Source organism: Vombatus ursinus, unplaced genomic scaffold, assembly GCF_900497805.2.
Source record: "Vombatus ursinus unplaced genomic scaffold, bare-nosed wombat genome assembly UNPS02014784.1, whole genome shotgun sequence".
Lineage (NCBI taxonomy): Eukaryota > Metazoa > Chordata > Mammalia > Diprotodontia > Vombatidae > Vombatus > Vombatus ursinus.
The window spans coordinates 27658179-27675570 of record NW_020954562.1 but is presented as its reverse complement, the minus strand read 5'-3'; positions in this window follow the sequence as shown (position 1 = coordinate 27675570).

Sequence of the window (17392 nt, the reverse complement as noted above, 5' to 3'; positions counted from 1 at the left end):
CTATCTATCTATCTATCTATCTATCTATCTATCTATCTATCTATCTATCTATCTATCTATCTATCTATCTATCTGCCTGCCTGGCTATCATCACTAAATGGAAGGAATCTCCTAGAATTACCATAAAGAAAAATCAGTCAACAAGTATTTATTAAACCCTTAGTATATAGGTGCTAAACTAAGCGCAGTGGAAACAAAAAAACCAAAAAACATGTTCCTTACCTTAAAGGAGTTCAAATTCTGATGGAGGAAATCTGTGTGTATAAAGGATATGCATAATGTAAATGGAAGGGGGTGTGTGATCTCGTGATCTCATAGGAGAGTCTTGAAGGAAGCCTGGGAAGATAGGAGTTGGAAGTCCAAGTTTTCTTAATCCTAAAGTTTCTCAAAAGCACTTCTAGATTTGGAGTTGTTCTGAGTTTAGGTGGGAATTGAGCTTGACATGGGAAAGCAGTCCCATGAAAACATCAAGAACAAAACAAAACAACAACAACAACAAGAAAAAAACACTTTCAACTTGCAGATGGACTATCTTTATTTTAATAGATAGCATGCATGTACTTTATATATTATATGCATTACATGCATAAAAATGGACAATGTTACTTTCATATTGATTTTTTTTAAAAAGAAATATGCAAAGTTAAGTTTTTGTTCTTAGAAAATAAAAGCAAATATAATAAAAACACAAAAATAAATTAGTAAATAGGCCTTTTTGCATGAATATTAGGAAGAATAAAATAATTTTTTTAAACTTTAAGCTCTCAGTTGTATACAGAGTAACCAGAGTGAGAACGTGACCTATGACTCCAAAGAGATGGTAAACTAGCTTGAGTAAATGTAAACAGCAAAAGAAGCTTGAACTATCCCATGGGAGCATTTGTACATGACCTTGGGCCATCCCTGGCACTGAACTTTCTTTGTTCTGTTTCTATGTAATACTTAACCGGGGAGGTTAAGTATTATATACAAGTAATATTATATATAAGTAATATAATATTATATATAAGTAATGGTGGCCTATTCAGGGATTCATGAGTCAAAAGAGAAGGTCACAGGGTGGAAGCACTTCCTGGTGAAATAGCTGCTGATAGGGAAGTGGAGAAATGTGGAGCACGAGTAAAGGAGGCAGGAAGACAAATGAGCCAACTGTAAACAATCCCTTGTTTGCATTTGATTTCCAAATAACTGCATTTAACCATGTTGTTGTTGATTTTTACCATTTGCCACATCTTTTCATTCACTCATTCTTTTTTGGCAAGGTAAATTATTCCTCCTATTTTATGAATATTCAGTCTTCAAATCAGGATATCTACTGAAATACTAAGGAAAGGTTTTTTCCTAAGAAATGTTTAAAAAATTTTATTTTCCCCAGGCAGCCGAAACCCTTTAATTCAATATCATTTTTCTTTGCTTATCTACTGACAGTTTCTCCTGTCCTATATTCTTTTTCCTAGGCTACTGAACCAACTATCTGTTTTATTATTTTGGGGTGTTTTTCTTGATAAAGAAAACTTGATGAAGCAACTGGGCAAAAATAGAAAAAGAAAGAAATGATCACCCTGCCCCCTGCCCCATACCTTAAACTGCTTTCCTTAGAAAATTGGCATTGATTCAGAGAAATTCATTTTAAGTAGCATCAATGAATAAACCTTTTTTTGAAGCTCAGGTTTCTGTCAGCCTTTGGAAGCCTTTGCCTAACTCATTCACATTCTTGCTCTAGGTTCAATCATTTTGTGCTTACAGGTAGGCTCTACCCTAAGGGGAGAGGTAAATGTACTTTCTAGTAGGGGTAATTTTACCTTAAGAAAGAAACCAGATAAAGGTGATCTACTCCCAATCCCAAATCCTGATAGGCTTCTTCAATTCCTGTCTCCAATGAAGGGACAAAATGTGAACTCTTTGAGGTCAGAGACTATTTCCTTTTTTTATTTATATCCTCAGCACATTTCTTGGACCATACCTATGTTAGGTAAATGCTTGTTGACTTGAATTGAATCCTACTTGAGTGAGATGAGATACTTTCACAGTAAAGTGGATCCATTCTCTGATCCATGTGTGTCTTGTCTCCAGTGGTGAAAATCATAATCCGTCTTCACCTTCTCATCGTTTTTAAATCTTGTCCATGTCCTTCCATAAGTCTTCCACATGGGATCCATTCAATACATTGGTGCCCTTTACTTAGGTCTTTTATGTGGTTACCATGTCATCACTAAGGCTGTCAACTTTTTATCCCTTATTTGCTCTTCTACAGGATAAAGATGAGTCCACATCTTTTTTATGCCCACACATTTCCTAGATGATATCTGTTAAGCTACTTCTCTTATATGTCCTCACGGGTCATACGGTGCAATCTACTTAATTGCATGTGTTTCTTCATTGCTATCTTAATCATCTTCAGGTTTGCAGTTTTGAAATTTAACTTGAGGCTGACATTTTTAAGCACGTCATTTGTAGATATCCAAAGAACTTTATTTAGAGTTTACCAACTAGTCATTGTGATCCTCTTGAAGTATTACTACAAATCCCTCAGGAGAACTTGACAGGAGCAGGAAAAGTATAGCACAGGGTTGGGGAACCTCTGGCCTTGAGGCCACATGTGGCCTTCTAGGTGCTTGGGTGTGGCTTTTTGACTGAGTCCAAGTTTTACCAAAAAAAATCTTTTAGTTAAGGGGATTTGTTCTGTGAAGTTTGGATTCAGTCAAAGGGAAGGACTTGACCTAGAGGGCCATATGTGGCCTTGAGACAGCAGGTTCCCCACCCCTGGTATAGCCTCTGTCCTGTCTCTTCTTCAAAGCATTAACCTTATCATCTGTTATAATGAAAATATCATCATTAGAGTAATATTTGTGTCTATTTAGGATACATGTGTTCTTAGAGAAATATCTTAAATATTATCAGGTAGAAAATTAGGGAGGATTATTACAAGTACCTGAGAGATTCCAGTTGAACTCAGAAAGCAGACTAAAGGCAGGAGAGAAGTGCTTTCTCTTCCTTTCAAAGGGAAAGTGGGAGGATGTCATTCAAAAACTTAGGGGCCTTCATAGTTTTACTCAGGTTAATGTAAATTAGAGGACTACATGAATTTGATATCAATTTTGTGATTCTTTAGATATATGAACACAAATGTTGACTGGCATATCTTTAAAGTAGAATTTCATTATTGCAATTTCTGCACTGCTTTCAGTAGTTTTTGAATGATTCTGGAGAACAGGAAAGGTTTTTCAAAGCTAGGAATGGCCAAATATTGTCCCAGTTTTTGGAAAAGGAAAAAAAGGTAAATTCTTCATTGACAAATGTCTCTTGCTGGTAAAAATTCTTGAATTAATTATTAAAAGAATAATTTGTGAACCTTAGACAGCAAGTTCTTTAGAAGTTAACATGGGCTCAATAGGCATTAGTAAGGAAAAATATCTCATTTCCTTTTTTTGATAGCATTATTTGACAACTACTTAATCAATAATCATTTATTAAGAATTTACTTTGTGGCAGGCACTGTACTAAGTGCTGAGAATACGAAGAAAGGCCAAAGATAGTCCCTTTCTCTCAAGGAGCTCACATTATAATGGGGAGATGACACACAAACAACTATCTGCAAACAGGATAGGTGAGAGATAAATTGGAGATAATTAATAGGAGGAAGCACTAAAATTAAGGGAGATCAGGAAAAAATCTCAAAGAAGAAGGGATTTTATCCAAGACTTAAAAAAAATCTGGCGGTAGATATGAGAAAAGGTAGTTTTCCAGGTATCAGTAACAGGAAATGTCTGCAGTCAAGATAGAGTTTCTTGTTGAAGGAACAGCAAGGAAGCCGGTGTCACTGGAATGTAGAGCTTATGGTGGGGAGTAAGGTATAAGAAAACTGGAATGGTAAGAAGGGGCCAGGTTATGAAGGGCTTCAAATGCTAAAGAAAGGATTTTATATTTGATCCTGGAGGTGATAGGAGACCACTGTAGTTTATTCGATCGGGGAGAGGGAGATTGACATGATTAGATCTGTGTTTTCGGAAGATTAATTTGACAGAGTGGAGGTAGACATTATTTATGTTTTTAGTAGGGCATCTCACACACTCTCAACATATTCAAGTGGAGAAGACAAAGTAATATTTCCTGGATATATGTAAAGCATGTATGGTAGGTAGATTTGATACCTAATTGATTTGTGGATTACCATCAATTGGAAAGAAGTCTCTAGTCACATGCAACAAAGCAATTTCGATTCTGTTCAACATTTTGGTCAATAACTTCAATAAAGTTATAAAAGGCATATTTATCAAGTTTGTGAATGACAAAAATTCAGAAAGCATAGTATCATAATAATGAAAAAGATCTTGAGAGGCTGGAACAGTGTGCCAAATCTAATGATGAATTTGAATGGGAATAAATGTGAAGTCCAGTAGCCAGGTTCCCAAAATCAACTGTACAAGTAAAATGTGGGAGAGGATATTTAACACAGGGCATTTAATAGACTATAAGCTCAATATGAATGAACAGTGGGATATAACTGTTCCAAAATCTAAGGTAGATCCAGGCTACATTGATAGAAGTATAGTATAGTGTTTTTCCACTTTACTCTAGTTATACTACATATTATATTGCATTGTATTCAGTAATGGATAATTAATTTTTAAAAAGGCATTCACAAATTGGAGTTAAGTATAAATGAAATGGTAAAGGTAATAAAAATTATGACATATAAAGAATATTTGAGGGAATTGGAGGTATTTAGTCCACAGGAAATTTACAGGGATATGATAGTTGCATTCAAATATTTGTAGTTATTTGGAACAAATATTGGTCTTATTCTCCATATGTCCGGAGGGCAAAGGAAGAACCACTGTGTAGAAATTACAATGAGGCAAATTTTAACTTAATACATGAAATAACTTTATATGAATCAGAAATATCAAAAAATCAAATGGGCTTCATTTATTATGTAGCAAGTTCCCCTTCAGTAGATATGTTCAGAATAAGGCTACATGGCCACCCATCAGGACTATGGCAGCAGGGACCTTTTAACAAAGAAGATTGGCCTAGATTTCTCTCCGTGATCCCTACTGTCTTTTTGTATCAAGTATAAAATGCTTTGAATTTAAAACTTTTCAAAACCTCCCCTCATCCTATCTTTCTACTCTTCTTACATTATTTCCCTCCATGTATTTTATGAATAGCCACACCTGTCTTCTTACTGTTTTCCCCCACAGAACACTCCATCTCTCTACTCCCTACTTTTTCACTGGCTGTTCCCCATGCCCACAATGCTTTACATTTTATAAGTATATGTAATGCATCTATGTTTTATATATATATATACATATATGTATGTATGTATATATGTGTGTATATATGTGCATGTATGTATGTGTTTGTGTATGTGTGTATGTGTATATGTGTGTATATATACACACATGATTTAATAAATATATGCATGTATATGTGCAATAATGCATGCTTGATTTATATCTGTATATTTATCTTGTATGAAGGCAGAACCATATAGATATGTCTCTGTGTGTATGTGTGTATATATGTATATACACATATAATATTTACATATGTATATTTGTGTGTGTGTGTGTGTGTGTATCTATCTTACCTTTCTTTGCATCACTGATGCTTAGCACAATTTCTGGTACACTTTTGTTGTTGAATTGTTTCAGTCCCGTTCAACTCTTCTGACTCCATATTTGGGATTTTCTTGGTAAAGATATTGGAGTGGTTTGCCATTTCCTTCTCCAGCTCATTTTACAGATGAAGAACTGAGGCAAACAGGGTTAACTTACTTACTCAGGGTCACACAGCTAGTAAGTGTCTGAGGTCACATTGGAACACGGGTTCTCCTGAATCTAGGGCTGGTGCTCTATCCTGTGCCACCTAGCTACTGTTTAGGTACACAGTAAGTACTTAATAAATGCTTGTTGACTGGTTGTGACATTCTCTAAACAGCTGCTACTTTCTAGGATTTTGACAGAAAGTTCAATTTTGGGAAATCCTTTGCTTTCTAGATAAATAGAATTTATCTTTTTGTGAATGACTGAAATGGATCATGTGAAGACCTCCATAGTCACCAGGTAAATTCATGTGCTTCATAGAGTCAGATATATTATTGTGAATTAATAATTTTTTAAATATCCTAGCAGATATAGATCTTGAAAGGTCAGGAAAGGAAGTAAGCCTTAAGGAAGAATTAGAAATTTAATTAGAAGTTTAAATGATTCAGAAGAAATATGATTAGAAGATTTGAAGCTAGGGGCAGCTAGGTGTCACAGTGGATACAGCACCAATCCTGAAGTCAGGAGGACCTGAGTTCAAATCCGGCTTTAGACAGTTGACACTAGCTGTGTAACTGTGGGCAAGTCACTTAACCCCAATTGCCTTTCCACATAACCCCTGCCCCCCCAAAAAAAAGAAACTAAAAGGACTGGAGAGGAGCTCTGCTAGAGAAAAGTAGGAGTTTTGATTAAGTTAGGTGATTATGAGAGTAAAGAAGATAAGGAAACATACTTGAGAAGGGGATGAAGGGTGAATGTGATGAAGAGAAGAAAACAGATTAAAATATTTGGAGTTCAAACAGGAACTCCTTGTTAGGAACTTGATTTAAAACACCTGTCTTGCAATTTACACAAGAATAGAGAGTATGAAATGGGAGACAAGCTGTGCCTCCACAACTAACTTAGTTCAAGTGGCTTCTCTCCATTTCTTTTATTCTTATGCCCTTTGAATTTTAGATATGTGGAGGTGGAGGTTGGGTTAGTCTGAGTTACTCAGGAACTTTCTTGACATGTCACATTAATGAAACAATGAACTCCTCACATTCCAACAATGAATGTCAAATATTTCATGGTAAAATAATGAAAACAAAAACCATACCGAATCAATCAACAAATAAAAGCTGAGTAAATTCAAGGTGGAAAGAGAAAATAACTAGCTAAAATTCAAAAGCAAGAGTTCAATAGAGAAACTTTTCAGAGTGAGATTCCTTGAATTGGCTCCAGTTGTGGTCCCTTTCAAGCCTCAGGAATATAACAGCAGATACTTTGAATTACTTCCCAACTCCTCGGTCTTTTAGGAGTTGTCAGCTTTCCTCTTAGTCATTTTCATTAGTCTCTCTCTTCTGAAGTTTGTCAACTCTAGAAAAATCAAAGTGCTCCAGAGCTGAGAAATTCAGAGCATTCTTGCTCTATAAGAACTGGGTACTCTGCTTCGATAAGAGTAAGAATGTCTTACCTTTATGTTGTAAATTTCCTTCCAGCAATACCTAGGGCTTTTCCAACCTTATTTGATATAGATATATCCAAGAGGGTTGTTGAAATAGGCACTTTTCCACAACTGAGGAAAATAAAATGTTAAGAAGCTATCAACTTTTAGCAGTTTTATTAAGAAAATTAACCACAATAGGAATTAATAGCCAAGCAGTGTTTTATATTTTATGGAATGGATTTTATAATATATTTATTACAAGGCCTTAAATTGAAATTCATTTTGAGACAAATGACAAGCCTGAGACAGAGTTTCTGGGTAACCAAATACAAAGATCATGGAGATCATCAAATACTTGAATATCTTAGGAAAAGTGGGAGAGATCAAACTTGATTGGTGAACAATCAATGAGGGGATGTACAAATTAATGAGGAGGTGGGCCCAAAGTCTTCAGCCCCTCCTTCAATTCCTCCAGCAATCTGGACAAAAGAATCCATCTCCACCCAGACCACTCTGGTCAATAATGATGGGGTTTTAAGGGTGTGAACCTAATGCTTTTGCAATTGGAACTCACCTAGATTGGATTCTATTTACAATTTAACTGGGAGTAAACTCTCCTAGTTGGGTGGGGTCCAGGCCCAAGATCGAGGAGAACTTTCCCAGAGGTTTGGGTCAATCTTATCTTCAGCCCTGTGCTTCAAAGAGGGACTGACCTACAAGGATTAGACCCTGAATAAGGAAATAGCTGAGGGGGGGGGACAATACCACCTCAATCCTAATTTAATAAATTGATTATTAATAGAAAAATAATTTCTCTCAATTTCCTACTTCTCTTTTAAATTGTGGATTTAAAGTATGGATTGCAGGCTATTAGCTGGGTCTGGGCATATGTGACAGTACAGAGAGTGTTGAATTTATAGTCAGAAGACCTGGTTTCAGATCTTTATTGTGTGATTTTGTAACAAGTCACATAATCTCTTAAGTGTCTCAGTTTCCTTATCTGTAAAATGAATGAACTGAATCAACTCATTCCCTTACAATTTCAAATTTTTCATGCTAGCTCTCTTGGGGTCATTCTATAGCTCTTTTGCGTCTCAGTACTGCTGTTAATAGATTCATTTTTAATATATACATTACAGCTTTTGCTCATTGTATATGTCACTGCTCCTTTAGTTACTTTGTTGGATTTTAATTTAGCTTTAATTCACACATTTTAAAGAAATGACTGAATGTCATGGAAATTATGATGACTAATGAATATCATCAGACTTAGTCATATATTTCCAAGTGAAAACACTTTGGATAGAAGAGATTTATTATCACCACTGACAGTATAAAAATAAGTTTCCTTTTTTCCCCACTTATTAGTATTTTTTTTCCAATTACATATATATAGTTTTCAACATTCACTTTTAAAAGATTTTGAGTTCCAAATTTTTTTGTCTCTTCCTACTTCCTTCCCCTCCCCCCTCCCCAAGAGGCAAACAATCTGAGACAGGGTATACATGTATATTCATATTAAATGTATTTCCACGTTAGTCATATTGTGAAAGAAGAATCAGAACGAAAGAGAAAACCCACAGAAAAGAAAAAAAAGAACAAAAAGCAAGAAAATATTATGCTTTGACCTGCATTCAGACTCCATGGTTCTTTCTCTGGATGTAGATCGCATTTTACATCATGAGACTTTTAGAAATGTCTTAAATCATTGTTAAAAATAAATTTTCTTAATGAGATCAAGCCAGCCTCCATTTCACCTGAAATTTCATGTGCAAGATCAAGAAGCTGAGCAGTCTTCATTAATACTGATTCTGTATTTTTTTGCTTAGAGGTTTGGTTTTACAAGAATGCTTTTTGTAGCATGTAGACAAAGGCACTCTCCTGTAATAATAATATGATTTCATTACCTCAAAGATATCCTGTGTAGAATAATGCACTCTTTAAATTGTAGGGACAATATGTTGTCCCATCTTTGCTTTCTAACCACTGACAGCTATGTATAACTGGCAGCAAGATGGAAATTTTGATGTTTCCCTATATAGTATGCATTTTTCTAGGTAAAAATATTTATGACAATTTTTGTTTATGTCAGCCTGCAGAGTTTGATCTAAGAAAAATAAACAGAATTAGGTTATATAGTCCATTGTTTATTTCTCTCAAAGCTGGTAGCATGCATGCATAGGAGCTGCAGTTTAGAACTGAACTCCCTAAGGGAGCCAGTCTGGAATCCGGATCATTTTGTGGTTAGGGTGCACAGTTTATGTAGAGTTCACAGGGTGATGTCACCCCATCATCATTTTACCTCTGGACAGAAGAAATACCTCTTTTATCAGATCACCCTCAACCTTACCAGACCACTACCAACCTTGGGCTATCTAGAAAAAAGAATCTCTCTCCACCCAAGCCTAAGGGGAACGCAATGGGTTTCCCTACCTTAGATTAAATTAGTTGCCAGCTTGGGTTGGGGGCTGACAGATAAGGACAGTCAATGCAATCTCATTATCAGTATTGTCCTTCTGAACTTAAAGTCAGGGCTTTGGAAGAAGGGGGCTGTGGGAAGCTCTGAATCTCCAAGATAATGTTTATTAAAAATCATTTTTCACTAATATCATTTGAAACTTGGAAAATAACTTGATTTTATTAATAAAGGAATCTCCTTATTGGGAACTTTGATCTAACAATGCACAAGAATACCTTCTTTGAAATTTAGAGTCTAAATTTAAGGATTGTGGAAACATCAGGATAACACAAGATTTAGCAGCTTCTACATTAAGGAACTATCCAAGCCAGAAGGCTTGGAATATAATATTCTGGAGGTCAAAGCAACTAGGATTACAACCAAGAATCACCTACCCAGCAAAACTGAGTATAATCCTTCAGGGGGAAGAAATGGATATTCAGTGAAATAGAGAACTTTTAAGCATTTTTGATAAAAAAAAAAACAAACCAGAGTTGAATAGAAAATTTGACTTTCAAAAACAAGGTTCAAGAGAAGCATGAAAAGGTTAAGCAGGAAAGAGAAATCTTAAAGGACTTATTAAAGTTGAACTGCTAACATTAATAGATGGAAAGATGATATTTGTAACTCATGATACCTTTGTCAGTATTAGGATAGTTTGAGGGGAAAAATATATATGTAGATAGATAGATAGATGGTACAGGGTGAGTTGAAGATGAAGGGGTGATATCCAAAAAATAAAATAATATTAAGGGGCAAGAGAGGATTATACTGGGAGAAGGAGAAAGGGAAAGGTAGAATGGGGTAAATTATCTCTCATAAAACAGACAAGATAAAGCTTTTACAGTGGAGGGGAAGTGGGGGGAGGTGAGAGGGTTCTTATTCTCATTAGATTTGGTTTAAAGAGGGAATAACATACACAGTCAACTGGGTATGGAAATCTATCTTACCCTACAGGAAAATAAGGGGGGAAGGGAACAAGAGAGCAGGAGGATGATAGAGGGGAGGGTAGATTGGGGGAGGGCATAATCAGAAGCAAACACTTCTGAGGGGAGACAGGGTCAAAAGAGAATAGAATAACCAGGGGGTGTGATAGGATGAAGAGTACTAAAGTTAGTTTTTTACAACATGACTACTATGGAAGTGTTTTGCATGACTACACATGTATAATCTATATCAAGTTGCTTGCCTTCTCAATGAGGGTGGGTAGGGAAGGAGGAAGGGACAGAATTTGGAACCTAAAGATGTAAAAATAAATGTTAATAATTGTTTTTACATGCGACTGGGAATTAAGATAGATAGGCAATGGGGTATAGAAATCTATCCTGCCCTATAGGAAAATAGAAGGGGAAGGGGTTAAGAAGGGAGGGAAAATTAGGGGAAGGGTACTCAGAATGCATGCCATCTTGGGGTGGGAGGAGGGGTGAGATGGGGAGAAAATTTGGAACATAAAATCTTGTGGAAATGAAATGTTGAAAACTAAAATAAATAAATAAAAAAGTAAAAAAAAAGAAATTTAGGGTCTTAAAGAGTCCCTGGAAAATTGAGAAGATTGGTGACTTACCCAGGGCCACACAGTCAATCTGTATTTGAGGCAGGATTTCTACATGTCTTCCTGAGTCTGAAGCCTGCTCTTTATCCGCTATGCTCTTCTGTCTGTCTTTTTTGCTATAATAGAATTTTTCAAAAACCTGAAAGAGAAAAAATATCTAAAGAGAAAGTATCTTAAAGATGGATATTGTTGAAATTTTCCTATGGTGGTGGTTGATTTGTCTTTGTAGAAGATTTTTATGAAAAAGATATTAACATTGAATGATAAGGAACTACTTAGAAGAAAAGATCTTGCGGATAAGAATGAACTCTCCTATCCTCTTAATTTCAAAATATCTTTTAAATTCTAGAGAGGACAAGTGAAGCTCTGTGTCATGTCTTTTGTAGGTAAATTTTCAGTGAGACAACATGGAGTGATGAATGGAGAGATCCTCTCTGAGTCAGCAACATTTCAGTTCAGGCAAGGACACACTATGTGACCCTGGGCAAATGCTCCCAAGCATCTTTCTTTACCTAGTGAGAAAGGTGCAAAGGAGGACTACTGAAACATCAGATACAGATCTGTCCTGTAGGAAGGAAGTTTTCTCACCCGGAATCGCCCAGATCAGTGAAATCAGGTCAGATTAAAAAAAAAAAAAGTTTGTCTAACTTGTATTTGATGATTTAACACTGGTAAAATGTACGTTTGAGTTAATTGAAAAATGAGCTGTTTAAGAAGGGAACAAGGGCAGCTGAAGCAGCACATGGTAACAGATTATATGACTGCATTATAAAAAGTAACTCAGAAACAGGAGGCCTAGGCAGAAACTTATTTGTGGGATCCCAGACTGGTAAGGACCTTAGAAATCATCCAGGTTAGTCCCTTTATTTTTACAGAAGAAGAAACTAAGTCCCAGAGAGATTAAGTGATCTGCCACAGTTTTGTCAGCTATAAAATCAGGCTAATAATAGCACCTAGCACCTATCTCCAATCAATCAATCGATCAGTAAACATTTATTAAGTACCTACTATGTGCCAGGTACTATGTTAAGTGGTAGAGATGCCCCCCAAAAAAAAAAGGTAAAAGACAGTCCCTGCCCTCAAGGAGCTCACATTCTAATTGGGGAAACAATATGCAAACAAAAATATACAGGCTTTATACAGGATAAATAAGTAATTAACAGAGGGAGGTGCTAGAATTAAGAGGAGTTTGCAAAGACTTCCTCTAAAAGATGTGATTTTAGTTGGGATTTAAAGGAAGCCAGGCAAGTCAGTAGTTGGAGAGGAGGAAGTAGGACATTCCATATGTGGTAGATAGCCAGAGAAAATGCCAGGGGTCCAAGAGATGGAGTGATTTGTTCCTGAAACAGCCAGGGGGTCATTGTCTTCCCAGGGTTATTTTGAGGATCAAATGAGATTATATTTGTAAAGAGCTTAGCACAGTGCCTGGCACATAATAGGTGCTTAATAAATGCCTTTTCTCTTCCTCTTCCCTTTCCCTAGCACAGCACTCCTAGTAAGGGATGGAACCAAGATGTAAGGCCAGGTTTTCAAATTCAGAGTTCTTATTTTATCACCCTATTATGCTGCCTTTCTGAATGTGTGTTTTTTTTTTTTTTCTGCCAAAGCAAGTCTTGATACTGGAAAAGTATTTCTCTTCTTTACTCACCTACTTTCTCCTTGTTAGGGGTCCAAGGAAGCTCACCTCACTAGTTCCCAGCAGATCTTTCAGTGAAAGGGCTTGGTTGGGGTCTCCAAAAGCATAGAACTCTTCCTTCAGATTGAGAAGCCCATTTCCCTACCTCCCCCCTCAAAAAAAAAAGTCATAACTACTCTCACTTTTTATAAAGAAAATGAACCTGCCATTCTGAAGGGTAACCCCCATGATCCACATACAATATCTACATAATAATTAATAAGCATGATAATGATAAAATAGATGGTTTGTTGTTCAGTTGTATCTGACTTTTCGTAATCTCGTGGACAATAGCACAGCAATACTGTTCATAGGGTTTTCTTGGTAAAGATAATAGAATGGTTCACCATTTACTTCTCCAGTGGATTAATGCAAGTAGAGGTTAAGCAACTTGCCTATGGTCCAACAGCTAGTAAGTGTCCCAGGCAAGATTCGAACTCAAATCTTCCTAACTCTAGGCCCATAGTTCTAACCACTGAACTTCTTAGCTGCCTCAAATAGATGAGAGCTTCCTAAGTAGTTTATCTGAAGTCATGATCTTTGTCATCATCTTCAACAGTAGACATTTAATAAGACCTGTTTTGAGGATGTATGGCATATACAGCAAATTCAAACAATTAAACAAATATCTACTTTACCTGGGCAAAGTCAGAAGATTTCTGTTATACAGCAAGCTAGGACACTCATCAAAACTTAGTCTCTGGAAATACCAGAGATCTTAGTCTCTAGAAATAAAATGAATCGGGCTAGCAGAACTAGAGAGCAGATTGAGTCACTGCTACTTCTAATTAGTTACTCATGAATCTATCAACCAATAATATTTATTGAGGGATAGATATTGTGCTAGGGCTAAGTATCAAGAAAATGTTTTATTTATATGTCTATTTAAATAATTAAATAAAAAATTTAAATATATGAATATATAAATAGGTATACAAATTATACATTATGTATAAAATATAAAATATTTATATATTATATGAATGAGTATGTGTGTGTGTATGTGTGTTTTGGAATTTTGACTTTACTTAACAGGTCAGAAAAAAGATAGAGACAAAGCAAGTGAAAAAGTCTCTAGTTATTTATTAGAGTAGGATATTTCTACAATCCTCCAAAATTGTGTGCTATTTCTATTGTGGGTGTTGCCTCAACTCTTCTGGATAACAATTGTATGCATTCAATAGGAGATGGTTTTTATATTTTTCTAGGGCCCCAAACCTCCAACCTCTTCACCGTAAGGTTCTCCGAACTTAGCTAGACCAGTCCTCCTATGATAGATGCATTCTGTCACGGGCCTTGAGTCCACTCCAGTTTGGTGGGGCCTACTGAAACTTTCTATTACCATAGCTTTCAAGGACCCAGAGCCATCCCCACTTCATAGTAAAGCATCAGTTTAGAAAAAAGAACAAAGACTAATGATTAAAAAACAAAACAAAGGTAATCATTAAAAATTAGAGTTATCGTAGTTGTAAAGGCAGTGTGATGTAATAAACAAAGTGTTAGGCTTTGTCAGGCTGGGATTCATTTTCTGCTTTTGGTGCTCACTAGATGTACGACCCTCAGAGGGATGCCTCAGATAACTCCCCAGGACTTGTCTTCTAAGACTTAGATGGACTGTTGTCTTGTTGGTGAAGGGAATTACCTGCTAAGGAAATTGCAGCCTTTGCCTGTCACAGTTAAATAATGCATATACCCTAGGGACTTAGCTTTTTTTCTTTTTTTTTTTTTGACAAGCTTTATGATATTATATGGTTTATATATTTGAAAGGGAAATGTGACCAAAACCCATTTTTCTTATAAATTTTTAGTCAACAACCATTCTTCCAGGCTCTGTGCTAAGCCTGGAGGGAAAGTGAGGGAAATCTAAGATGAATGATATATGACCTTTTACCTCATGCTGATAGTTTACTTTGGATAAGTTAGGCAGCTAGACAAGTAGCAATTACTCACACATACATATATACACACACAAATACATACATATGTATATATGTACGTGTACATATGTAGATATGTATGTATATTCTCTAGCTGTCCCTTGTGTCTGGAATGTTCTCTTTCCTCATCTCTGCCTTCTGACTTCCCTGGCTTCTCTTAAGGATGAACTATAAAATCCATCCTTCTATAGTAAGCCTTTCAGAATTCTAGTGCCTTTCCTCTTCTAATTTTTCCTTATTTATCGTGTATATGGTTTCTTTATGCTTATTTGTTTGCTTGTTGTCTTCCCCTCTAGATTGTAAACTCCATATGGACAGGGACTGTCTTTTGCCTGTTTTGTATTTCTAGTGCTTATTATAGTGCCTGGCACATAGCAGATACTTAACAGATGTCTGTTAATTGGCAAAAGAATTATTTCCTTATAGGAGCATTTAGGTGGCACAGTGCATAGAGCTCTGGCCTTGGAGTCAGGAGGACCTGAGTTCAAATCTGACCTCTGACACTTGATACTTACTAGGTGTGTGACCCTGGGCAAGTCACTTAACCCTGATTACCTCACCAAAAAGAAAAAAAAAAAAATTTCTTCAGATTTAAAATTTGCAAAATCAAAATAAAACAACTGACATTCATAGAATGGTATCGGCCTGCTTCCCTTTGCATTTCTTTGTCTAAATAAAATCTAAGTCACTGTGAGGACCATCCCACGGAGACAGCACTAATCACTTGTCTGTCAGAGTTGAAGACTGAGCCTCAACTCCCCATGACTGCATTCGTGCTATCTGATTCCAGGCTTCCATAACAATCTCTGACTGTACCTCTTTCTATTGTTTACCGCTCGACCTTACCTACCTTGCCTCTGTGGGTCTGTATAGGTTTCTGATCATTCCTGGGAGGTGCAACTTACATTTTATGACAAAAATGGATAGCAGGAGTGAATCTGTTGCTTCATTTGAAAAAGAATTCCAAATATTTCTAAACTTCCCAAACTTAATACTTAGGTAATGTAGGTGTGACTATGGAGAACTATATCCACATCACACTGTTTATAACTAATATAAGTTACTCTGAAGGACCAATTAGGAGGGCACCAGTGATTAGATATAGTTCTGAGACTCAAATTCTATGAAATCTTTTTTTTTTAATGCTGACTCATTACCACAATATCAGTTTTATAAAAGGATATCATTGATATTTTTTTTGAAAGCTGTAGTTGGCCAAAGTCATTTCTTAGCATTATCCTTATTCACTGAGTAGGTTAGGATTTTTTGTTTAAATAAAATATATTTTATATCTTTTGTGAAAAGAAATAACAGATATTTCGAAGGATTGTATATCTGTCATGCAAGGACCAATGACTAAACTCAGAGAGTCTAATTAGCAAGTTAACTGAAGGATAAAGAATCTCTTCATTACAGAAATATACAGAGAATATTCTCTAATATGTAGAGAGGTTGTTATCTAAGTTGGCAAAGGAAGAATCCATACCTACAAAATCATAGATTTTAAAGTATTAAAGTATTGAAATATTTTAGGAAGAAAAGACCTAAGAAAGATACAATTTTATAATGGCATAATTGTAAATTCAAGTATTTGAGGATCTCTGGTGCCATAAAACCTTATGTTTTATAGATGTTGGTTAGGTCCAGTTTAGAAGATGCTTTTTTTTTTGAGGGACAATCTTAATAAGATAGGTCTGAATATCAGATTGGAGCATACCTAACTTCAGCAGTTAATTTATCAAGAATATATTTATGTCAAAAGAAAGTAAAACTTTTCATTTGACAGTGGCAAATGTTTTTGTGAACATAAACTCATTAACACCAACAAAATTCCTATAAAGTTATGAATATTTTACCTGGATATTAGTAAGATAAGCATTATGATTCAATCAATAGGTATTTATTAAATGCCTTTATTTAAGGCATTATTTTATTAATTACTACATGCTGGACACCGGGCCTAACTCAATGTTGTGTTGACATAGTGAAAGCTGTGTAGGCTACAAACAGGAAAGAGAGCAGATTGCCTTTTCTCCTCTCCTCTCTTCTCCTTTTCTTCTTTCCCTTTTCCTCCTCCTCCTCCTCTCATCCTTCCCCTCCCCTGCCTCCTTCTCCTCCTTCTCCTCCTCCTCTTCCCCTTCTTCCTCTCCTCTCCCTCCCTCCTCCCTCTCTCTTTCCCCTTCTCTTCCTCCCTCCTTTTCTTCCTTCCTCTTTTCCTTCCTCCTTCTCCCTCCTTCCTTGTGATAGAATGGTCCATCACTTAAGAAATGATGAATAATTTGAGAAGATTTAGGAAAGAAAGAATGAAACGGAGGAAGGGAAGGGAAGAGAGAGAGAGGGAAACAAGAAAGAGAAGAAGGAGGAAGAAAAGGAAGAAGAGGAGAGAAAGGAGAAGAGAGGGATATCATGGATTTAGAGGGTAAAAATGTTTCTACCAAGGAAAGAGTTGTGGTTGTGGTTGGTTGTGTGGTTTTTGTTTTGTTTTGTTTTGTTTTTTGTGGTTTGTCCTTCATTCTTGAAGAAGACCATGACATCAGGGAGATGATGACATGACTTGCAATTGAGCCTCA